General features: G+C 45.8%; 1 long non-coding RNA gene across 1 annotated transcript; it reads left to right on the forward strand.

Annotated features, from left to right (window-relative positions):
* Nucleotides 1-12,215: 12,215 nt before the first annotated feature.
* On the forward strand, nt 12,216-15,675 carry LOC132027721 (uncharacterized). Its single transcript, XR_009407175.1, has 2 exons — nt 12,216-12,329; nt 15,168-15,675. It is a non-coding gene; the product is annotated as an uncharacterized LOC132027721 (long non-coding RNA).
* The last annotated feature ends 10,223 nt before the right edge of the window (nt 15,676-25,898 follow it).

Here is a 25,898-nt window from a genome sequence, read left to right on the forward strand (position 1 = left end):
ATCCAGTGGTTTCACTGAGGCTTCTACACCTTCCAGTGTTTTCCGTATGGGCATTTGGGTCTCAGCAGCCTGCGCCCCACCCCCACACCATGCTACATCAGGTGACTTGAGAATAACTAATAATTTAGCCGTTAGTCCCCAGGCATAGAGACACTCCCTTAGCCTGGATCATGGCCACATCAGAGTGACCACTTCCAGGAGACCTGGAGACATCAGCACTAGGTGTGCGAGGTGGACACAGCTCCAGGTGTTTTCCTGGGGGAGGTGAGGCCATGTAGTGAATGTTGGAAGGGGCGTGTGTGTCCGTTCTGAGAAGCCCAGCAGCCCAGGGATGGAAAACCATGTATCAATCAGTGTGTCAGCCCCCTCGGAACTCAGAGTTAGAGCTAACAGAGAATCTGTCTCTTGGGTGGCTTTAAATATGGGGGCTCAGAAACCATGGGTTGGCTTCTTCTGCCTCCAGGCAGGCTAGGACGCGGACGAAGCTGGTCTTCACAAAGAGAGGAGCACGAGTGCAGCAAACAACCCTGAGTGCAGGGATCAGAGTCAGGTTCCCTGCCAGTCCTGACTCTGCCACCTCCCTCTGCTCCAAGAACCTCACCACCCACATGGTGATTCCCCGACACAACCCAGGCCTATTCCTGGCCCATTTGCCTTTCCTGCCTTAGTGGGTGCATGTTTCTTGCAACCAAAAGGATCTTGCAGGAACCCTGCAGAAGCATTTCCTAGAACACACATGAAAATCCACACCCAGCATTCAGCCAGCGCCTCGGCAGGCTCCCATGAGCAGGATCTGGGGTGAATGCACTAAGCCAAGCGGTAGAGTCCCACACTTTTTTTTTTTTTTTTAATCTATTTGACAGAGAGAGAGATCACAAGCAGGCAGAGAGGCTAGTGGGGGGCCGGGGGGGTGGGTAGCAGGCTTCCCACCGAGCAGAGAGCCCGATGTGGGGCTCCATCCCAGGATGCCAGGATCATGACCCAAGCAGAAGGCAGAGGCTTTAAGCCGCTGAGCCACCCAGGCACCCCGAGTCCCTCTCATCACCCATCTCTCATCGCCCAGCCTCCCTCCTTGGGGCCCTGGGCCACTGGTTCTGCCCCAGCTGTCCCTGCTGCATCCAGCTCTAGTGGGTGCCAGCACCTTCTCCTACGCACTGCCCACAACATCTCTCGCTGGGCGCCCAGGCTCCACGCCCCCCACCTCCAGACACCTGCAGCCGGCTTGTTGGCCAAGATGTCTGACCAGAAGACCCAGGGGATGAAAGCCAATGAAGCAAACATCCCCCAATGGGGAAATGAAGCACAAGATAAATTCTCCCTCACTTCCCTCCCCTGGACTGACTGACTGAAGCTCATGTGGCCTCGTGGCTGACAGTGCCACCAGGCTGCACCCTGGAAGCAGCCAGCTCAGCAAACACAGCCGCATGCTGACGCCCCTTCCTTCCCCGTTTCTCACTGATCCTATTGGCAAATATACGGAGATCAAAATATACAAAAGATCCTATTGGCAAATATACAGAGTTTAATGCATCACCATCCACCGAAGATGAGAGAATGTAATCAGAGGCTTCAAAGGGACTCCTCAAATAAGGATTACTTTTGCCGGGAGGAAAATGAACACAGTGGTGAACCACGTAAACCTGTCTCATGGAAACCACCACCAAAAACACCCGATTCAAGAAAGCCACTTCACAAGCAGCCAGTAGGTGGCGAGCTTGAACCATCCGTTGGCTTCCTTATCTGGGTAAGGATTCACTCCAGGGTTGGCTCTGCCCTCATTCTAGTCGGTAAGAATCTAGTTGGACAAACTGACAATTATTCACAATAACCTGAGAATTTAAGAAATCTCTAAATTCTGAGAGTTGTAAATTGTTTTATTAAATCAGAGAGTACTTTTTCCTTGTCCTTTAGCCATGTGTTTTTGTTACTACTTCTAAGCTTCCTATTTTTGAGAGGGAGGCATTTCTTCCTCTAGAGGGTTTGATGAGTCTCTAGTTCCGTTTTACTTTAATTTGGAGGAGTTTGTGTGTTTGCTGTTTAAACAAGGTGTTATGAACTCAAACCTGTCCTAGAGTAAGTAGCATTTCTCAAACGAAGCCAGGGCAGAAACAGAGGCTGAATCCGAGCTGTGCCAAGGAGTGGAGGACATGGTGTGTGTAGGACGAGAGAAGCAGAGGCGTCCCGTGGTCACCAGCTAATGCATACGTGTGTGTGTGTGTGTGTGTGTGTGTGTGTGTGTGTGTAGTCATTTCTTCATCATTGCTAATGTGAGAAATACTTAAAATACTTTATACCTTCACAATAAGAAATTCATAAAATAACTTGCTGTCGAGCTGTACCATGGAATTCTACACAGTCGTTAAAACTGGTGTTGGGGTGCCTGGCTGCCTCAGTCAGTGGAACCGAGTCGGGGACTCTCGATCTAGGGGTCATGAGTTCAAGCTCCATATTGGATGTAGACGTAACTATTTTCAAAATCGTGTTAAAGAAACTTTTTTTTTTTTTTTAAGATTTTATTTTCGACCGAGAGAGACACAGTGAGAGAGGGAACACAAGCGGGCATCTGGAACAACAGGTGGTGGGGCATCCCCCTGGCTTCCTGGGATCATGACCTGAGCCGAAGGCAGACACTTAACGCCTGAGCCATCTAGGCAGCCCACGTTTTATTTATTTACTTATTTTTAAGATTCTTTTTATTTATTTGACAGAGAGAGAGAGACACCCAGCAAGGGAACACCCAATGCAGGGCTCTATCCCAGGACCTTGGGACAGTGACCTGAGCTGAAGGCAGACGCTTAACGACGGAGCCACCCAGGAGCCCCTAATGAAGCATCTTAATGAAACTGAAACATGTTTATGATATGTTATAAAATGGAAAACAAAATCAAGCTCCAAAAGTAGGAATCAATGTTTGTTAAAAAATTTTTTTCAAAACAAAAATAAATTACAGGGCGCCTGGCTGTCTCAGTCAGTGGAACATGTGACTCTGGACCTCAGGGCCATGAATTCAAGCCCAACGATGGGTATAGAGATCACTTAAAAATACGTTTCAAAAATAAACAAATTTTAAAATAAAAATAAATTACACGTACATACACATGGGGAGATGACTATTGATGGTGATTATTTCTGAGACTGAAAGGTAAGCCTACATATTATTTTTATGCTATTTTTATCCATATTTCCTGGGTTTCTATCTGTCATTTTAAAAATTTTAATTATTGATGTTCCTCTTTATTGGGCCCTGTTCTAAGCACTTTAAAAATATCAATTCAGGGGCGCCTGGGTGGCTCAGTGGGTTAAAGCCTCTGCCTTCGGCTCGGGTCGTGATCCCAGTGTCCTGGGATTGAGCCCCGCATCGGGCTCTCTGCTCAGCGGGGAGCCTGCTTCCTCCTCTCTCTCTGTCTGCCTCTCTGCCTACTTGTGATCTCTGTCAAATAAATAAATAAATAAATATTAAAAAAAAAAAAAAAAAAAAAAAAAAATATCAATTCAATCCTCACAACATGACTAGGAAGTAGTTACTATTACTATTCCCATTTTTTTACTGATTATAACACTGAAGCACAGAAAGGTCAAGTTACCAACTCAAGGTCACACAGCTAACGAACAGTATGGCCAGGATACATACCCTTGGAATCTGGCTCCAGAGTCTATGTTCTTAACTAATAAAACAAGAGAAAAATAAATAAAAAGCATAGAAAAAAAGAAAAGAACCAAAAAAAGGAAGAAGGGAAGGAATGATGAAAGAGGGTAGGAGCGGGAAGGAAACCGTGTGCCACAAGAACAATGCGCAACTGTTCTAACAAACTTAAATAAATCATTTTATGTGTCTAAAATGTTCATATTAAAGGGAACTTGCTTTTTAAAAAGGAAAAAAGAAAAAATGTAAACAGAAGAATGCGTAGCAAACATGGAAACGGTTAATCCTGAATAAATTAACCGAAGGAATCCAGAGACACGCAAGCGAAATGTCTTAAATAAGAGGCTCTTTTTTCCTTTTCATTTTTTCTCCTCTTACTTCACACTAGCTACTTCCCCTCTCAGAGCCCATTAGGTGTCTAGGGGCTGAATTCCCATCTCTACCCTACAAGTCTGGACTGTGTCTCTCTCAAGCATGTCTCAACCTGACTCGCATGCATGGCATCATTTTCTTTTCTTTTAAATTTAATTTAATTTTATTTTTTCAGTGTTCGAAGATTCATCGTTTATGCACCACACCCAGTGCTCCCTGCAATCCGTGCCCTCCTTAATACCCACCACCAGGCTCACCCAACTCCCCCCACACCCTGCCCCTCCAAAACCCTCAGTTTATTTCTCATCTTTTTTTAACTAAGTAGAAGAAAACCAAATTGTGTTTAAAAAAAAAACTGGAGAAGGTGTCATGCCCAGGTGAAAATATGACAGCCCTTAAATAGTAGCTACTGGCCCTCTTTAAGTGCATCTTCTTCAAGACCTAGGGCTGAAAGTGAACCAAAGAAATCTACATGTTTATGCCACCAAAAAAGGCCCAAACCAACCTTTTCAGCCAGAGCAGCTGCTTGGCGTGGCACAGAGAGAGGAGGGGACAACACCTGAATCCCTCGGACCCCACTTGGTGGGGGGGGCGGTGATGCTTTGCAGGGAGATCCAGAGCCAAGAGGGCAGGCTTGGGGGGCAGGCAGGAAGAGGAAAGGGGCAGGAGGGACAGAGAGAAGCCTGTGGCAGAGGAGGAGGGGAACAGGAGTCAGCAGGGAGTGAGAGGAAGCTCTTCACGTTCCCAGGGCTGGAGTTTCTGAGCTGAGGAAGGGGACACAAACACGGTCGAAACTCAGGAAGCCTAAAAACAGGAAAAGAACCATTTCTTTATTTCCTCTGTCCTGCAGCGCAGACTTTGGGCAAAAATCCCCATCTGCAAACGTGGTGAATGTGTCTTTGTCTCAAAAGCATGGCAAGGACCAAATTTTGTAAAGAAGTCTGGGTGTCATAGGGAACAAGTAGTGAGCAAAATCCTTTGCTCCACTGCAAGGATCCTCCAGCACCCAAAGCTGGAATTTCAATGTAAGAGATTGAATTTTTGGAGATGAAGACCACTGCCATGGTGGTGTCGCAAACCCACGACGAGTGCCACACGCCTGCGTGGTCCTCTCGGCTCACCTGCTCACCTACCTTCCGGGAAAACTACTTCTAAATAGTCAAGGATTAAACTGGTTTTTGGTTTCTTTTTTGTTTTGTTTTAAAGGGATTAAACAGTTTTAAAATATATTGCTCATGTTCCTGCAAACAGTAGGTCTTGTTAAAAGGAGCTCTCGACAACCCCAGAGGATGGAGGGTTTGTCGGGTGGGCATCCCCGGAGACTGGCTGGGTGGAGGCTGCTGAACTGAGAGCAGCTCGGAGCTACCTGGAATCCTTCAAATCCCGATGTGCTCCCGAAGACGACCGGGTATCCTCTCCCTGCTGGTATACTAGTCCCACCACCAACCTCAGACCCCAACCCAAACGCCCAACTGTAGTCCCAGATTACCCACAAAACTGCACAGAGCACACCGAAGAAATTCAGGGAAGGACAGACAGAAAGTGAGAAGAAAGCGAAGCCCATGACATCTCTTTTCGGGACTGTCGTTACCACTGCCTCAACCGATCATTTGCACCTAATCTTTGCTCTTTCGCCTTTAACAAAAACGCATAAAAATCTCAATCTAATTTCTTCACGCTTACCAATTTACTGGTGATGTGCTGGGCCCTGTCTCCTACCACTTTGGTGCCAGTGGCCTAAAACCTTGACTTTGCAAGTCTGTGTGTAAGAAATTCCACGGCAAGAATTCATTTCTCTCTCCAGGGGACGCCCTTGTTACGGAGCGGTGCGCACCCCGCGCTGAATGAAGAATGGCTAGGCTGTCTGTGTAGACGCTCACCCGATGCGATTGCCCAAAACTAAGAGCAGATCAAGGAGGTAAGAGTACTTTATTAGCCGTTTTCAAATCTTATTATAAAATTTAAAATCTTAGCTCGCCAGGTGGAAATTCGCACGTGGTCCCCGAGACATAATCATGACCCCCAGGGCAAGCCGTTTCCCGAGTCCCTTATTAGACACACTACCGCCACAGAGCCCACGGGGCAGTGGCCCAGTTGCTTCTTTCGAGGCCTTAATTATCCCAGAAACACTGAGGCTCGTTTTTGAGAAGCGGAAATCTATTTTTGCTCTTCATTAACACCCTGGAAGCCCGTATAAGCCAAGGAAGGGGCAGCGGGAAATCACAAACATGGATACCAACATCCTCGATGAGCACGCAGCGGGCGCCCATCTGCTTCCTTAGTGGCGCCTGTCTGCACGTGCTCAGCTTTCCAACGGAGAATTTAAAATTCTAACAAAGGTGAAATCAGGTCCTTAAGTCATTATGAAGTTAATGAACAAATGTAATCATGACACAGATGCTGCAACACGGTTGAAAACAAGTTAGATACACTGTGCGTTACTCTCTCTCCATTTTCTCTGTAAGCAGGGAGAACATATTTTAAAGGTAACTGAACTGATGGGAAGGACTTCTCATCGCTCTGTTCCCAGGTATACACAAGCCTGGGGAAAGGGCATTAAAGAGCCAAGAGTTCTGGGATTCATTCTCTCAACGAAAAGAAAATAAAGTATTTCACCCACTCTATTATTAACTGCAAAGGTAACAAATTGCGCATTGCATAGAATTTGATCTCGTGAAAAGACTCTTCAGTTAAACATTAATTGTCTCATATACTCAGCATCGAGCTAGAGATAGAACTAAGTGTCTCCCCTAATAGCATAGGAGCATAAATAAAATGAATTTTGTAGAGTCCAGCATGAAAAAAAAAGTTTAAAAAAACATGAGTATGGCTATAAAGAGATTTGCTTCATAGATGGTTCTGGAATCTGCTTCACTAATTCATAGTCACATTCCTGCAATGAGAGACCAGAAGTGGGTCAGCTGTTAGGCATTAGCCTCTTGAGATCAAGGTGAACCTGGCAAGGGCACCCATTCTGGGCCTTCCCCAAGACTTCAGCAGACCCCCCCCTCCCCCACGGGGCTGAAGGGCTCAGGATCACCTCCAGCTCTGACCGTCTTCCTCCCGGGTCCCAGGGGGCAAACATCCAATACTGCTCATCGCTCAAATTTCAGAAACTAAAAAATGGCTCATGCATCTAGCACACCTCCCCAGAGGTCAGAAGGGGGAAGCTCTCCAAGCTTCCCTTGCCCCGGGGAATCCTTCTATGACTTCTCCACACCTGTCTATCCCCAGGCACCCCAGCTTTCCCTCTAGGACCTTCAAATTCCCTCCACCCCTCACCTCCCACCACCCCCGGACAGTGAACTTGCCATCAGCCCTTGCTCTAGCTTCCCCTCAAGCCTCATTTCCTTTCTCTAGTGACTTAACTGAGTTTGTTTGTTTTTCCCAAACAAAGACAATTTCCTCCCTGAAAAGGAACTCTGCCACTGAGATCATTAATTATTTATATATTGACCTTCCTGGAAAAGTACCATCCTCAACTCTGCACCAGCCGAAAATGTAGGATACATTAAAGAAATACAGAAATTTTAAACCCTGACTACAAGAAACATCAGCAAAACAGCCTGTCGTACCATGAAAAGCAAAGAGGAAAGAATAAAATCCTGCAGAAAAATGACTCATTATACATTGCGGCTATGAAAAGACACCTAACCTCAGACCCCAGACACAACAGCCTCCTACGATCAAAGCTGGCATGACACAGAACACAAGGTTTTCCTGCTCTTCAGCATCATTACTAACAGAGCCATCGAAGGTCCGACCGTCTTCACGCACAAGCTCGGATGGAAAATCGTGACCTGGCTGGAGAAGGACCTCCATCTGAAAGCTTCTCACCAGCCTCTGCCTCTTTGCTCCAAGACTGCCGCTCCCCTCATCCCTCCGTCTGCCTCCATCACCAGCTCACCTGCAACGTTTCATCTCCCCGTGTGGCTGGCTGCTGACTTCCTTAGGTGCAGATGGAGGAGCCGAACAGGTTCATGGCCACGCTCCGTCCTGAGCAGCAACTGTCCATCGCACAGGTGGTAGTGACCTCGGGTCAATGCAACCACACTGACCACATTCCGGGAGCTCCCTGTCCAACGGCTGCCATGGGACAGGGCTCCGAGGGGCCGATGGAGGCCAGTGGGAAGTTCTTCCCCCTCCCCCTGACACCCCTGTGCTCTGCCACCATGACAATCGCCGGCATTCTGGGCTGAGTGGGTTTTCATTTCAACTTGTGTAGGATTCCCCTCGGCGTGGGGCATGCCCGTCTTCCCAGGGAGACGGTTATCTTGCATGTCCACGTTCTCGTCCGTTAACATGAAGATCCTGACAGCAGCCACCTCGCCGCGCCATAACTGGGATTAATTGAGATAATTTGTCCACGCCATTTAGCACACCGCACGCTTGCTCAGGCTACCGTAACAAAATATCACAGATGGGAGGCTTAACAGAAATGGATTTCTCACAGTCACAGGGTCTAAAGGTCCAAGATGAAGCTGTTGGCAGGTCCGGCTTCTCCCGAGGCCTCTCCCCTCCGCTTGCGGACAGCAGACTCCTCACCATGAACTCCTGCGGTCTCTCTGCATCTGTGTCTTAATGTGCTCTTCTCATAAGGATCACATTGCATTAGGGCCTTCTTATTTGACCTCATTTGACCTTAATGACCCTTTTAAAACTCTGTCTCTACCAACGCAGCACTGCCTCCTCTCCACCTTGGCCATCGGGCTGCAGTGCTCAGGGGCCATGTCCTCTGGCCGGAGAGCTCTGTCCGCCCGACCTCTCCCACCTCTCCCAGGCCCCCTTGTGTGCCCTGCCACACTGTCTGCCCCTCCAGGCTACCAGCTTCACACACAGGGGAGGACCCTGGTCTGCTTGTTCCCCAAGGTCTCCCCAGACCCCACCACAGTTCATGTCACTTAGGGGACCCCCTTTGGGGACCACTGCCAGAGTAGGTGATGACCGCTTCCTCTGAGCGAGGCTTTCCTGCGTTTCTTTGTAATGAACAATAACGTGGACATTTCAGGACACCAAAGCTTCACACCTTCCATTCTTTACCCCAAATAGGCGAAACAATGTTCAGAAGTTGCCCACACTGCATTCAGCCCTCCACAAATATGATTTTTTTTAAACTTTCCTCAATGTCCAAGCGTTCCAAGGATGCATACAACCACTTCCATGGGAATGGACACAGGGGTCTTGGCCCACATCCCACAGCCACACCCTATTGGCTCTATCTGGAAGTTGCTTCCAAAAAGAAAGACATTCTGAACTCTCCATACTGACTCCGGAGAGGCAGAAACGTTGGCCCATGGGAAGCCACGCATAATTCTATGACCCCATCCACGGATTTTTCTAAACCGACTTATTAAAATAGCATAGCCTTTGGACAGATTCCTCCTAGGAATCTGACAAATGTCACACGTCCTCTCTCCTTTCTCCATAGGGAATGACCCATGCCCTGCCAGACAGACCTACGGAGCAAGGGCTCGACACAAGTGGCGGGAGGAAAGCAGGAAGAGGAGGAGACAGGCAGAAGAGACGAAGGAAGGAAGGGAGGGAGGAAACCCGGAGGAGGAAGCAAAGGTCGTGCTCCGCAGTGCTCTCCCCACAGGGATCGAAACACAGCGGGTCCTTCGAGAGGTCCTCATAGAATAGAACCGAACTGCTCGGGCATCTAAGACACCACCTCCCAACCCCAGCCTCACTCAAAGCATCTGCTCTAGGGAGTAAATGCTAAAAGGAAGCTTGCCTTCAGGAGATTCCACCCCATCAAACCACGCCCGGAGCAGGCAACGGGGTGGGGCTGTCCCTCAGACGAGAGGGGGGCGAATCCACCCAGACCCCCCCAGGCCATCTACTCTCGAGCTGAAGCTGCTGGCTTTTATTCCTAAACAAAGTAATGAGTGAACAGTTGTTCAGCCTATTTTTTTTTCCTCTGTTTGTTAAAAGGAAGGCTACAAAGAGTAAAGCCAAAAGCAAACAGCAGAGAGGTATAAATAAACAGCCACAGAGCTCAGTGCCAGGAAAGAGCTTAGCATGACGACAGGAGAAAATGTAATGGTAAACTTCCTGCTAGCATTCCTGATCAGCGGGAACCAATTCCTCGAAATATCCACACTCTAGCAGCCTCTTTCTGCCGCTGGTACCAGCCTCAGGCACGCCCTCACCTGCACCTGGGAGAAAAGCAGGGGACCCCTGCCTTCCCCCCTGCTATTTAAAGTTCCTTTGAGGTCACAGTTCACAGACGTAACAACTCGTACACCTTATACTTTGCCTCTGTATCTATAGGTCTCCATTTTCCCACAGAAAACCATCTTTACAGCTTCCGTGATAAATTACTTCGGCTGCTAAAAGTCCTTTCCACATGAGCCTGGAGTTAGGGCAATAAGCTGCCTGGAGGAGGGGTAGGACTGGACAGAGGCACACGTGTGTTTCGTACTGGCTGCCCCTCACGTGGATCTGGGCACGCTCATTTACCACCTTCCCCTTCTAATTTACATAAAATCCAGGCTGCTCCTTGGGGGGGAGGGGAGCACAAGTTACAAAATAGTGTTTACAAGGTGAACCCTGTGCACTGAGAACAGGAGTAATTACCAAAGGAATGTTCAATACGTCTCTGGAGAAGAAAGTTATGTAAGTGTTTAAATAAGCCTTATAGGTTTTTTCTAACTACAAAATTTATATAAATGTAAATATTTATAATTTGTAATTAATATATCTATATTTTATTGAAATCTATAATTTTATATTTAAATATGCAATTATTTACATTTAAATGTATAAATATTTACATATTTATTGTATGTATGTTCACTATGGAAAATGTTTAAGGAAAAATTAAATTCTTCTTCAATGCCGCCAGCCAGAGATAATCAGTACCAATATTTTGGTGTGTGTCCTTTCACTCTATTTCCTATACATATTTACATACCTTTTTTTATTTTTATAAAATTGGAACAGGGTGCCTGGGTGGCTCAGTGGGTTAAGTCTCTGCCTTTAGCTCAGGTCATGATCTCAGGGTCCTGGGATCGAGCCCCACATGAGGCTCTCTGCTCAGCCAGGAGCCTGCTTCCCCCTCTCTCTCTGCCTGCCTCTCTGCTTACTTGTGATCTCTGTCAAATAAATAAATAAAATCTTTTTTTAAAAAATTGAAACAATACTGGGCACCTGGGTGGCTCGGTTGGTTAAGCGTTCGCCTTCAGCTCAGGTCATGATCCCAGAGTCCTAGGATCAAGTCCCACATCGGGCTCCCTGCTCAGTGGGGAGTCTGCTTCTCCTTCTGCCCTTCACCCTGTTTGTGCTCCCTCTTTCACTTACTCGCCCTCTCAAATAAATAAATAAAATATTTTTTAAAATCTGGAACAATATTGCTTTAGTGACCTAATTTTTTCAATATTAAAAGCATAATTAATAAATCATGATACAAGGTTAATAGCTATGCTTTATAGGCTGAGAGGATAAAACTTGATAAATTTATGTAAGATCATACAACAATGTTTTTTTAATTAAGACTCAACAGAAGTCATTGGTTTATTGGTATTACATATAGCAATGCCATCTGTCATTTCAAGAACCCTCTTCCTTTTACAGAAAACGGAGGGAAAGTCAGTAAAAGACTCAAAAGAACTAGTGAGAATTTCTCTTATGAAACACAAAATAGATATATAATGGAAACTCCACGTATTTATGACATATAAATCATACAAAAATAAGAACACCACCATGAATACCATAACAAGATGCTCATAAGAATAAAACCGCTAATTCTGAGTAAGGTAAATATCGACAGAGAGGAGGAAAACGTTTAAGTATTGCATAAACTACATACATTGATCTTAATTAAATAAGTATACATTTGCGTTCATCATGATGCATATTTTGTTGATTAGGGTGCATATTTTATGATTAGCATTAATAGACTGCTGTAGTTATAGAGCTACAGTGTAAATGAAAAATACATATGAACACAATTTCCCTTGAAGGTAAATGCAAAAACAAGTCCAGGGTTTGGGGGGAGGGGGTTGGGTTTTTTTGCTTTTGTTTTTTTCACTTAGAATATTCATTTAAGGAAGAGAGAACACACAAAGCCATTTTAAGGGAAAGCGGATTGAAATGCGCGGACATCTCACCTGCTGTGAACCAAGGCAACTGTAAGTAAAAGGCAGAAGGAAACCACCCGACGGGGCTGCCCCGCCCCCGGTCCCTCTCCCTGCGCCCCGCCCGCCCGCCCCGAGGGAGCGGAACGTTCGCTGGCGTCCAGACCCGAGGGCCCTTGGGAGCTGGTAACGGCCAACAAACTCGACGCAAAAGCAGCCTCCGCCACACCTGGGTATGTCCGATGCTCGCAGTGGGACAGTGGGTTGCTCGGGGCCACGTCACTGGCCTCCAAGTGGCCCTTCCACAGCAGGAGGGCGGGGGACAAGTGGAAGGCGCAGGAAGCAGGTTCTCCCCGAACCCACGCCTTCTGCAAGTTCTGGGAGCCCCGACGGGCATGACTGACCCCCCCACCCCCACCCCGGAGGAAAGATGCCAAACTCAACAGCCCGCAATTCCAGCCCCACAAGCTCCCGTCAACTCTTTCAGGCCCCGCCCCGAAGTTGAAGTCCGGAGCCCGAGCCCGCGGCCCCGCCACGGCGCGCACCCCCGGGAGGCCGCGCGGCGCTGGGGGCGGCACGGTGCCGCGCATGCGCCGCGGGGTCGGCGGGCGTGGGAGCCGCGCGGACGGAGCGCGGGCCGGCGCGCGCCCTCCCTACCGGCTGTTCCATGGCGCTGCGCTGCGGCTCCCCTCGGGGACACGCGGCGGGTGGAGGCTCGCCGGCCGGCGCTGGGCCCCGCCGTGCTGCTCCGCCGTGCCGCGGCCGGGCTCTCGCGGGCGTCCGCTACGGTCGCGGGGCGGCCGGCTCGCGCGGCTGTTTGCGGCTCACGCCGTTGCCATGGCGACGAGCAAAGCCCCGCCTGGACCGGCTCCCGCCCCGGGCTCCCAGCGCTGCCGCCTGGAGTCGCGGACGCCGCAGCCCGTGGGGAGCCGGACCCCGGGAGCCGGATCCCGGGAGCCGCGGTGCAGAGCTCGGGGCCGCTGAGCCCCCACCGCAACCTCCCGACTGTCCCTCCACGTCCCTCTTAGGGCTCAGCCGAAGGTTACTTTTCGCACCCGCCACGCCCACTGATTTGGACTTTGTGTAAAATACCCACATCTTGGTGCTTCTAGCGTAAGGAGAAAAATATTCAAAAGGGAGTTTTGAACTTAATTCGCACATCTTTCTGGAATCTCGAGTCACGCTTGGGTTTCTCCATTGCACCTTGTCGAGCACCTTCACAGCTGATTCTTCCGCTTAGAACTCGATGGGCAGTTTTAACCTTGAGTCTTAACCTGGAGGTGAGGAAGCATAGCTCCGGAATACTGTGTGCCTGTCAGAACCAGGCCTGTGTTGGCATGTGTGAGGCTCCCAGGAACTTTGCCTCAAAGGACCTAAAAAAGAGAATTGCGAGTATTTCATATCTGCAATCTCTCCTCTCCCACTGGGACTAGCACTGTCCATTGGAAATACATTTGCCACATATGTAAATCTGTATTTTCTAGAAGCCACACTTAAAAAGTAGAAAGAAACCGGTGAAATTAATTTTGGTAACATGTTCATTTAATCCAATATATCCAAAATATTGTTTCTACAAATCAACATAAAATTACTCATGAGATAGCTTTCATTCAAAAATCATACTTAGTCCTCACAATGTATATTTTGTATATATTATGTATATTTTATACTACGAATACGTGTCAATTCGGACTAGTCACATTTCAAATGATCAATAGCCCATAGGTCTGGGGGCCACCGCATTAAGCAGTGCAGGTCACCTAGACTATAAATTCTAGGAAGACCAGCCCCAAATCTCCTTGGGGAGGAAAGGATTATTACATCTGCTCATAAGTTGAAATATGGAGGAGCTCTATGAACAAATGGTTGAATTCTCACTAGGAAAAAAAAAAAAACTCCTTAAGTACTGTACACTCTAAACACTATAGAAACGAAGAAAATTAGAAATGACCTTTTTCTTTTGGTTCTTTTTTTTTTTTTTTTAAGATTTTATTTTTAAGAATCTCTACACCTAGCATGGGGCTCAAACTTACAACCCAAGGTCAAGAGTAGCATGCTCTACCAACCAAGCCAGACAGGCGCCCCATGGTTCTATCTGTTTTATTACTAATTAATAAAATTTATTTTTCAGGGTAGTTTCACGATTACAATACTGAGCAGAAAGAAATGATATTTTAGCCATCTGATTTTCTGGCAATTTGTCTAGCTTTGCCTAAAACAGGCCTCTCTGCCCCGTGATGCTTTGCCAGTTAACCTGGGAGAATGCTGACCTGGGACTTTTGGTAGCTGAATTCTGTCTGCCCCTGTTCTCACGGACTGCCCTGTGTCTTCATCCTCTCTCATTAGCATATGCCAGAGTTAATTGTGCACCCTATTAATCACCTTAGAAGAAAAAGAAAGAAAGTTATTCTTTTAATAGAGGTGAAAAGTCAGGGTGGCCATGGACGACTACCCCAGGGAAAAAGGGTATCCCTATATGGTAGATCTGAGAAGGGGAAATGAGAGTTTGCACTTTTATAGGTGATTATTGTGCATTAAGGTATTTTTATCTTAAAACACCATCTAGGTGGGGCGCCTGGGTGGCTCAGTGGGTTAAGCCTCTGCCTTCCGCTCAGGTCATGATCTCGAGTCCTGGGATCGAGCCCCACATTGGGCTCTCTGCTCAGCGGGGACCCTGCTTCCCCCTCTGCCTCTCTGCCTACTTGTAATCTCTTTCTGTCAAATAAATAAATAAAATCTCTCTTAAAAAAAAAAAAAAAAAAAAAAAACACCATCTAGGGGTGTCTACATCGCACAATCAGTGAAAGTCTGACTCTTGTTTCCCCTGGGGAATTTCCGTGCCATGGGATCAGTCGAGCTCCGTGTCTGGCTGCTCGCTCAGTGCGGAATCTACTTGAAATTCTTTTTCTTCCTCTCCCTCTGCCCCTCTGGCGTGTGATCCCGCACTCTTGCACTCTCTCTCTCTCTCTATCTCTCGCTCTCCTTCTCTCTCAAATAAATAAATAAATCTTTAAAAAAAAAAAAAAAACCCTTCTATACTAGGCCATTATCGTGTTGTCCCTATATTACAGAGGAAACGCAAAGAGAGATGGAAGTGTTGCCCAGAACCACATTACTGGAGGAGTAGAATGATATTGGGAGCCCTGGCAACTTGGCCCAACCTGGGATCTCACCTCCAGAAGATAATGGAATGACAGAAGTGTTGGGCTGGCAGGAAGGGGGCTACCAAAGATGGCGAAAGTTCCCGCCACAAGACCTGAGCTCGGACAGGAGAACAAAGGCCCAAGCAGGAATCTGAGACCCCCGCCCCGGGCTCCTGTGGACCAATGGGATCCCGATGAGCAGGCGGGATATCCAAATAAGGGAAACTTCCAAAAGACCCCTGAGCTTCCTCCCGAGACCCCTTAAAAGCCCCCTCCTCCCTGCCTTGGGTGCGACTTCCGCCACTCTGCTTTCCAGAGTGGCGGAACCTCGCCCGAGGGTGCCCACCTCCTCCCGGCGCAACTGTCCTGGCTCCCCTTCTCCTGAGCCCTGAAGCTTCGCCGGAGAGCGTTTTTAATAAATCTTGCCTTGCACCCACTCTGCCTGGTGTTGTGTTTATCTCGCCGGAAAAAACTTTACAAGAAGGTAGGAAAGGTGAGGAGATGGCGGGAGGAAGAATGGACGCTTCCAAGATGGTGGCACACAGCACAGATCTGGCTAGTAACAGAAAGAAAGCCAGGGCTAACGCAGTCAGTCCCGCCCCGTAGTTCTTTGGTCCAGTGTCATCTCAGGCAACACTGGTCTTTAGTCTACTCTTCCTGGGAAAAACTCTTCTTTGCTCCCAGCACAGTGTATGTTTTCAAAAACCTTCAGCTAAAGCAGACTTTCCTGGGTCTGGCCTGGATCCCAGATCTTCCCCAGCCATTCTGGTCCAGGACTTTCTGCCCCCGGGGCACCACCCTCTGAGAACCCCCTCCTGGCTTCCTGACTAACATTCCAGCAGTTACTAGTTATTGAGCAGGTAGCTGTCTCAGCCTGCTCTCCTCCCCCTCCCACAGCCATATTCAAACTTGACCTTCCGGAGATGGGGTCAGCTCAGTGGTGGCGATCTTGAGGGAGTTGACAGAGTAGCTGAGAAGATGCTTAAGCTGGAGGAGACTGTAGTTTCCTTAGATCCTGCCAGCTCTGAACATAGCCGAGAAGGAGCACACCATGGAAGGAATTAGGCTAACCTGTTTCAGGGGGGAAAATGTCTTTCTTTCCCTAAAACATTTTAAAGTAAACCTCTCAGTTAAATTTGTCTCTTTTTTTAGGATTTTATTTATTTATTTATTTATTTATTTATTTATTTATTTGACAGACAGAGATCACAAGTAGGCAGAGAGGCAGGCAGAGAGAGGGGGAAGCAGGCTCCCTGCTGAGCAGCGAGCCTGTTATGGGGCTCAATCCCATGACCTGAGCTGAAGCAGAGGCTTAACCCACTGAGCCACCCAGGTGCCTCTAATTTTATCTTTTAATAGGAGCTTCATCCTCGGTGCCTCTGATGCCCAGTGCATACAGTAGTGCTCAAAAAAAATAGCTCTTGAATTTAAGACCAAATGAATGAACACATGGTGATTTATTTATTGTCCAGCCACATAGAATCAAAGACATTAGGACTAATTACATAGAATTTTAAGTTTTCAAATCTGATGATAACCAGTGTCAATTATGGTTTTATTTTGTAGAAAAGATTATGATTTTATGGGAAAGGAAAAGATCTACTTACCAGAGGCCATATAGCTATTTCCTGACGGAGACAGGACTAAGAACCAAATATTTCTTCTGCACTGTTTTTCACAATATATTTAAAGACTTAAAAATCTTACATTTCCTTCTCTGGATCTGATTTTCAAAATCACACTGCTTTACAGTGTTCTGTCAGCAGTGTAGCATTCTATGAAATTGATTGTATTTGTCAACTAAAGTTATATAATAATAACTTACTCTAATTTTTTTTTTATTTTTTAAAGTGTTTTGTTGTTGTTGTTGTTGTTGTTTGTTTGTTTGCTTTTTAGCAATCTCTGCACCTAATGTGGGGCTTGAACTCAATGACCCCTCAATCAAGAGTCACATGCTCTTCCAACTAAGCCAGCCAGGTGCCCCTCTAATTTTACCTTTTTATTTTTTTTAATATTTTATTTATTTATTTGACACAGAGAGACAGCAAGAGTGGGAACACAAGCAGGGGGAGTGGGAGAGGGAGAAGCAGGCTTCCCACGGAGCAGGGAGCCCAATGCAGGACTCGATCCCAGGACTCCGGGATCATGACCTGAGCCGAAGGCAGAGGCTTAATGAGCCACCCAGGCGCCCCTAATTTTACTTTTAAAAAATAGATTTTTTTAAAAATCTATTCTGGGTAGAATTTTATTGACTGCCTTAGTTCCCTAATTTGGCTGGGGACGGGGCAGGGGAGCTTTTGTTGTCTGTCCTAAGCTGTAGGCAAGCAAGCAACAAAAGACAGTCAAGGAATTAGCAGTTCGTGAATCAACATGCATGTAAATTATCAAACACAGCACTGGAAGAAGTTACTCTTGGTTCGCTAACCCACTCACATTTCAATCACCTTCTTCTTTGCCTACCTCTCCTACATACGCCGAAGTGGTAAATATTCCCCAGGCTCCCTTGCAGTTATAGGGGACCAGGGGACACGGTGTGACTGATGAACCATAAATGACAATCTGCTAGGACTCCCGTGGACACTTTTGCTTCCCTCATGAAAGACACAAACTTAGTTGTCCTTTTGCTGCTTTCTCCAGCTGGAACACAGCCATGAAGCACGACGCTATTGCAATCAGCCACATCAGGACTACTTACGTCATTTTGAGCTATTATCACAAGGTGCTGTAGAGGAGCTGACTTCAAAGCAACAGAAATGTATTTCTCATCGTCCTGGAGGCTGAAGTCCGCGGTGAGGTGCCAGTATCGTCTGGTTCTGGTGAGAGCTCTCTTTGCGGTACGGTCTGCTGACTTCCCATCGTATCCTCATACAGCAGAAAGAACTAGCTCATTCTCTGGCCTCTTCTTATAAGGGCATTAATCCCATCTGTTAAGGCTCCACTCCGCCCCCCATCACCTAATGACTCCCAAAGGCCCCTTTAATATCATCACATTTGGATTAGGGTTTTACTATAGGAAGCTGGGGTGGGGGGCACTAATAATCCATTGCAATGACCATGAGGGAAAAGCCCTTTGAGTTACAAAAATGATAGCATTTATATCTTTGAGTCTCTGAATCAACAGTAGTAACCACCACCCCAGAACCACTTGGTATGTGAGAACTTAAACCCCTCTTTGTTTAAAACTTTGTGGGTGTTTTCTGTTCCTTGCAACTGAAAACATTCCTACATGATATGGCAGCTGCCAGCCATTAGATTTTGTTGTGGGTTGATTTTATCTTATAAATATAAGAGTTATAAATGGGACAGTCCCAAGCTAGAGGTAACTCCCAACCTGAGAGGAGGTGTTAGGGGTCCAACGATCTGTGAACAGAATCTGCCGTTGGTTTGGCTGAAAGCCACCCAAGTACAGGTGCTGAGTGGTGGCGTCATGTCCACTCCCTGACTGCCACCATCTTCCTAGTAGCCAGAACCCCCCTATTTCGAAGGAATAGGATAAGAAGGGTTATAGGAGGCCTTGGCGACCATCGTAGAGATGTCTACCCCGTGTAGGTGAGATGAGCTGCGCCAGGCCTCCCAGCTTGAGTGGGTATCAGTCCTGCTGGAGGATGAGCAGATGCCCGGTGGCTTTTTTCTGATGGTGCTGAGAAGGGCTGCAGGCAGGCTCCCTTGATCCTTCAGAGATGCTCCTCTAAGATGTCTGCGGGTGAGCCAAGCAACTCTGTAGATGCCCCTTTTCCCTCTGGTCGTCCATGGTCCACAAAGTCCAAGGACACCATCCCCAGGTGCCCTCCAGCCACTTGGCTTCTCTGCTGCTTCTCTGCATTACCCGGTGCTGCTTCCCTGCTGCTAACAGCCCGGGGTCCCAGCAGGAGCGCCCCGTGGAGTTTCCGCTGCTGCTGCAGTGATGCTGGCTTCCCCAGAGGGCTGGTGCCAGAAGCCACTGTGGTAGACATTTGTCTTATTTGATTCCTTTCCTATATTTGGAGAATTTCCCACCAAGTAGAGCCCTCCTTTCCCAAAAGCACCAAAATACTCTTTCAGATCCTGCTACTGCCAGGACATCAAGAGGTCACCTAGGCAAGACCAATCAATTGTACCAAACTCGCACTTGAACCAGGAGCTGGTGGCCCCCAAACTCAGGACAATAGGGAATATACATTCTGAGGCAGTTATGGCAGGTGGCCTCCCGCCTGTGCAGCCAGCAGTCAGCTGGGGAGGGAGCAGTGGGTATCTCCCACCCGCTGGTTTTGATACAGCATGTCTGACCCGCTCCTGGCTCCTGCTGGTAGAACTCCTGGCCTCCTTCCAAGCCTCACTGTCCATGTTTCCCACCCATTCTGAGCTGCCCAATATCCTCTCAATATGTTCTCACTCTCTCTCTTTTTTTTTCCTACTTCAACCAGCTGTCGAAGGTGAGTTTGCGTTGCTTGAGATTAAGAACCCTGATGGAGACAGCAACATATTCCGTATTGCCCATTCTGAAAGTCCCCTTAACAACATCAACCCAGGGCTTTTGGGTATGTGATGAACTTTATTAAGGTATGGAAATACTAGTGAACAGAGGAATTACAGAAGTAAGAAAATAAAGATTCAAAGTAACTTAGTAAATACAACCTTCTGAGGCGTGGGGGGCAAATTTTAAAAAGTTAAGCTCTTGGGGCGCCTGGGTGGCTCAGTTGCCAGACTCTTGATTTCAGCTCAGGTCATGATCTCAGGGTTGTGAGATGGAGCCCCATGTCAGGCTCTGCTCTGAGCGTGGAGCCTGCCTGAGATTCCCTCTCTCCCTCCCTCTTTCCCCCTTCCTACTCCGCACTCAGGCTTGTGCGCTCTTGTAAACAAATGAATGAATGAATGAATGAATGAATGAATAAATAAAATAAAAAGTTTAGCTCTTCAAAGGGAGTTTCCTTAAAGGGAAAAGAGGAACAATTTGCTAGTTCCTTAGCCTTGTTTACTGATGTTTAAGGTGTAGAAAAAAATTTTTTTAATTAAAAAAAAAAAGATGTAGCAATCAAGAGTTTCACCAGAAGTAGCGATGGGTGATGGGTGGAGGGATAGCCAGGCAAGAGAAGTCCGCCATGGTTCCGAGCCGCTGGGTTCTCAAGGGTGCCCAAGAGCTAGCAGGGGAGGAAAAATAATTTGGGGAGAAGCAGAGGAGGGGATGGAGGAAGAAGCGAATGCGCAGGCTGAAGCGTAAAAGAAGAAAGATGAGGCAGAGGTCCAAGTAAACCGCTAGCTTGTGCACCGGTGGAGCCACAGGAGCAGAAATATGGAAAGCCAGAGGCCAGGGACGCTGTTACCAATTGTTGGGCTGCATGCCTACTCTCTAGAGCTTGATTCAATGGATCTAGACCATCCATCGCCGTCTGATCGCAGCTACCACCTTTGAGAGACCCGCCTTGTTCATACCAAAACCGACTCTTTTGGCCCTTTGCCCTGGACCTGTGACTTTTCGGGACTAACTGTTTTCATTTGTGGCTGAATGTAACACGTGTACAATAAATCATCTCTTCTGCTGTCTTAGCTGAAGGAAAAAAAAAAAAAGAGTTTCACCAGAAAAGCAGAACCAGTAGAATATATACATACACATACATATGCAAGCCCATGCACACACACACACACACACACACACACACATATATACACGCACTCTATGTATTGTGTACATTAAAGAGGTCTGTTTCAAGGAATTGGCTTCCAAGATTGTGGGGGTGGGCAGGTCCGAAACCCAGAGGGCAGACTCTCAGGAAGGTGAGGCTGCAAATACCTGAGCTTGAGCTGAAGCCTCAACCCCCAGGCAGAATTTCTTCCTTCCCAGGGAGAAAGCTCATCTCTACTCTTAAGGCCTTTAAACAATTACCCGCTGCTCAACAGCAATCTGATAAAAAAACAAACACAAGGGAGATATATTCTGAAGTGGCACGATTTGCAAAATTTTAGTGATACAAATTCTTTTATAATTAAAACTTTGACTTCCACCTAAAATAAAAAAAGTTAAGCACATGGGATAAATGCTTTTTTATCTGTCTGAGCAAATATAAAATTGCCACAGAAGGATTTTACTTTTAAAAAAAGGCATCCATTAAAAAAGAAACAGAAAAGACTTCTCCATTGTATTTAAATATTTGTAGAATCATGGTTTGTCAAAGTATTTCTGTCGAAAACTGGAGAAAATGTTACCCACAAAACAGGGTACAGACCTCACTACCTAGCAGAGAAATGTTACACGTAACATGAGGTATGCAGTTACTGTAAGTATTAAAAGCTAGCATGAAATATATATAATAAAATTACATTTTTTTGCCAGGGTACAATGTTCTAATAAAATAATAAAGTTTTTTTTTCTTTTTTTATTATTTAAATTCAATTAGCCAACATATAGTACCTCATTAGTTTCAGATTCATCAGTTGCATATAACACCTTGTTACAGATCAAAACAAGATTTTCTACCCATATCTAAATAGAGTCAATTGATTGCTTAAATGAGTGAAAAAAACTAATGATGAAGAACAAAAATGGTAAAAATTCAGGAAGAGCTCCCTGTTATTTAAACCTCCTTTACATTGTATATTTTAGTTTGAGCCTTTAGGTATGGCTTCAGATCATCAAAAACAAATGAAACAATCTATCAAAGAAACAGCTGCTTTCTGGCTTTGGATGACCTTGGCATTGGATGACCTTACCAAAATATCTATTTTTTTAAGTAAGCTCTACACCCAACATGGGGCCTGAACTCACAGCCCCGAGTTCAAGAGCCCGCCGCTCCACTGACTGAACCAGCCAGGCACTCCCTAATAATTTTTAATATTGAAGAGTTAAGGCAATTTCTTAGCCAAATTGAAAAGAGCGTGTGTCAAAGTGTCATTTCAACTTTTCCACAAGAGAATGTTAGAGATGTTTACGGAAAAAAGAAATGGTGGTGAAGAGAAATTTTCCAACACTTGGAAATAAGAGAGAAAGAAGCTCGCATGACTTGTTAGTCCCTTGTTGGGGCATTGTTTAATAACTCATCTGCTCAAGGATTATTTAATTTTCAGGGAAATGCACCTCTGCTTGAGTTATTATTTACCATTGATTATGGTACAGTCTCTGAAGGGACAGGTTAACTTGCAGGTTTCTGTCTAGTAAAAATGAAAATGACGTCTGTCTGGGAGAAATGATCATCACAAGAGCTACCATTTCATTGTCACAAAGGACATTAACCAATTTTGTATCTAACTTTGCATTCTTAATTCAGCATTCTTCCACTGATGGCATTCAATATTTCCTGTAATTTTCTAAACTAGCTGAATCTGTCATTTAAAGTTAAATAAATCTTTGACATGTGCTGACTTATATTTATATAAGTTTCATACTCTGAGATTTTTTTCAATTATACAATGATATGATATAGTGCAAAATATTCCTGGTGACATCAGACTCCTCAAAAGCCAGATGGTCAAAAGAGTGGGTAGGTGGGCACATAACTGTTCAGAAGGATTTCTAAAGCTCCTTAAAGTCTATCAGAAAACTGCTCAAGAATGCTAATGATGGGGCGCCTGGGTGGCTCTGTTGGGTAAGCAACCAACTTCGGCTCAGGTCATGATCGTGGAGTCCCCAGATAGAGTCCCACATGGGGCTTCCTGCTTAGCCGGGGGTCTGCTTTCCTCCCTCTGACCCCTCCCCTCTCATGCTCTCTCTCTCTCAAATAAATAAATAAATTCTTTAAAAAAAAAAAAAAAAAAGAATATGAATGATTTCCCAGAATGAGTCATAAATTATGTCTGTAACAATTGTCTGTAACAGATGTAGCTTGGGACAGTTTTCTTTCTCAGCTGCCATTTTGAATTTGGAAAATGCTAATGTATACCAGCTACCATCAATTGACAGAACTAACCATAGAATTACACTCTTTCATAGGATTATCCTGGGTGAGGAATGTCAGGAAGAGTATATGCTAATGAATTCCTAGAATTGGGCACTTAAAAATTTCTCCTGCCAATCAAGAGGAGACTTCGTCACATGCCTCTGACATGTTTCATCGTCTTCATTGTCCTTTCTGAAAACTCAAACCAAAAAGAGCAAATGACCCAAAATGCTTCGTCTTTGTCAAGCCACTTTGATGAAAAGTAACGAAAGCCCAAGCTGATGGGACGAGCAGGGAGGATGAGGGACAGGAAGGCTATCGGGTTATCTCAGGAACCGGGGTCAGGAGATGGGACCTGGAGGCAACATGGCTTCTACCTCTCGCTAAATGGCCTTCCCTACGGGGCTTTGCCTCTCTGTGCACACAGCAGTTTGCTGCCCCTGGACTCCCAAGTTTATAGTCCTTAGTTCAAGCACTAAGTAGACTGACATGCTGGTCTTAACCCCAATTCCTAGACAGAGAATCTTAGCTCCAGCATGCACCATGGTCCGATCAGCTCTGGCCAGTGGATCTGACAAGACCTAGGATCCCATTCCTACTGGAGAAGGATGGGCATAAAACAGGAAGACACCCCCCAGGTATCTACTGGGACCATCCAAGAAGGACCTCTTCAAGGATGCGAAAACTTTCTTCTCACTCAGTCAGACTCCATCTTAGGCCAAAACATCTCTCTTCATCCGCATATCATTTTATTCATCAAACATGTAATCAGCCTGGGCCATGTGCCAGCAGCTGTCCTCAGGGGGAAAAAGAAAGATGAATAAGAAAGAACCCCTGCCCTTTTTAACTGTCAGTGAGGGAACATTCGTAAAGTCCACTGAATTCCTTGAACAAATAAAGACATTTTTGATTCAAGGAATGTCTCTTTCTCCTCAATGGCCGTATATACGAAAACCTCAGATTTCTCTCAAGCCAGCACTTTATTTAATCCATCGAGACCGTATGTGGCTGCTGCAGATGACCAACAAATCAGCAGCTAGCATCTTCTATATCCATGGCTTGTAAATGAAGGTAATCAAGGTCGATCTGGACAGAAAAATGGTTTTTTAAAGTAATTTGATTACAAAGTTGGACTTTAAGAGACTTAAGCAGTAAATAAAGACTTAAATAAAATTAATACTTTAATTTAATGGAATTAAAAAACTTAAATGAATCTCATTTCAGGCCACTCATCATTAGGACTGTTGAAACCATCACTGTCCATCACCATCCAGTCTCTTGGGTTTGGCTCACCGAGACAAGAATATGTGATAAGATCTTGGGGAAAGGCTGCTTCTTCAGAAATAACCCTAGAAATCCAATGCATTTAGGTAAACTTGGGGAGAGACCCCCAACCTCAAGACTGTAGACATGCAAAGTCTCATGATTCAAATTCCACAAACTGGACATTTAGGATGATGTAAACAAAGGCTGGGCGCCAGCTTGTCCTTTCATTATTTGTAAAGAAGGCATCTGCTGTGTAAATAAATGGTGTACACAAAATTTATCTGAGGTGGAGAAATTAGCTTATTGAATCCTTCTGTAATTATGGTTTTCAAATATTTGTAAGTACCACAGAGAACTATGTATTCATAAATCACTGATACGTTAACTGGAAAACATTCTTATATATTATCAAATCTGATTCCCTCGGGACTCCTGCTAGCCAAAGCTATTCCTCTCTTGGGCCTAAATGCTTGTGTATTTAAAAGTAATAAACACCATCCCCTTTTTTTTTTTAAACATGCCAATGTTCATTCATTGGTCTGACTTCGTGAAAAATGCAGATGTGTGTGGTTTTGTGTTTGTAAATATTTGGAAATTCCTCTCGGTTACCCTTATTTCTATTGCCCCTCTCATGGTAACTTGGCAGGAGTGAGGATGGGGAAGCCAGCTGACCAGGACATGACACCGCCAGCAGCTGGGGTGAGGTGCTTGCTCTGGACTTCAGGAACCCAGAGACACCCGAGTCAAGACGGGGAGAGGGCAGAACACAAAAGTGCAGAAAAGCTGACATCCAAAGAGCCACCGAGGGAAAGTTCGAGTTAGTCAGCCCTAAGGAATTCTGGATCTAGACGGAGAATTTTTTCCAGAAAGCTGAGGGCCGTTGGAAGACAGCAGGAAAGGGCGTTGAGTTTGAGTCTGGGAGAAACTCTTCTGGAACGCTCAAGGCTGTCATAGCCTGTTTTGGGGAGCAATCACAGGGAGCCCTTGGCCACTTCTTTAAAAGATAGCTCAAAAGCGATCTAAATGAATGAACCTTCTAAGAGAAATGCTTTTCAGTGACAGAATCGCACCCCTCCCCCCAACCCCAAAAAAGGAATGAATTTACCTTTACGGCAGGTGTGAGAAGGTGAAATTCAAGCAACCAAGACCTCTTTGGGGCCTCTAGGAGGCTTAATCGTGCAGATGACATTTGGTTCAAGCAGCTGAAAACAAACATATCAGGTAAACACGGAGTAACACACTCGGGGCCATTCCAGTTGCTCCCTTAAGCGTATCTTTGAACTGTTTGAAGAAGGGCAGCTAAAATGTTTTCCTTTTTTAAAAAAAAGTTTATTCTTATTGATTTTGTTTTCATTTCTTGGTGTAGGAAATTAATATAGGTCCCTTTAAAATTTTGTTAGAAACTAAGTTACTGAATGAAGCCAGTATTTGGGGAAATTCACGGCCAGACAAGGAGCATACAATGTTTTCGTTAGTCTTCATTCTTCCAAAATGTTCATTTGTTTTCCTTGAAATCTTTGCAGAGGTGGTTGTGTATATTTCACAG

Source organism: Mustela nigripes, chromosome 12 (assembly GCF_022355385.1).
Source record: "Mustela nigripes isolate SB6536 chromosome 12, MUSNIG.SB6536, whole genome shotgun sequence".
NCBI classification, from domain to species: domain Eukaryota; kingdom Metazoa; phylum Chordata; class Mammalia; order Carnivora; family Mustelidae; genus Mustela; species Mustela nigripes.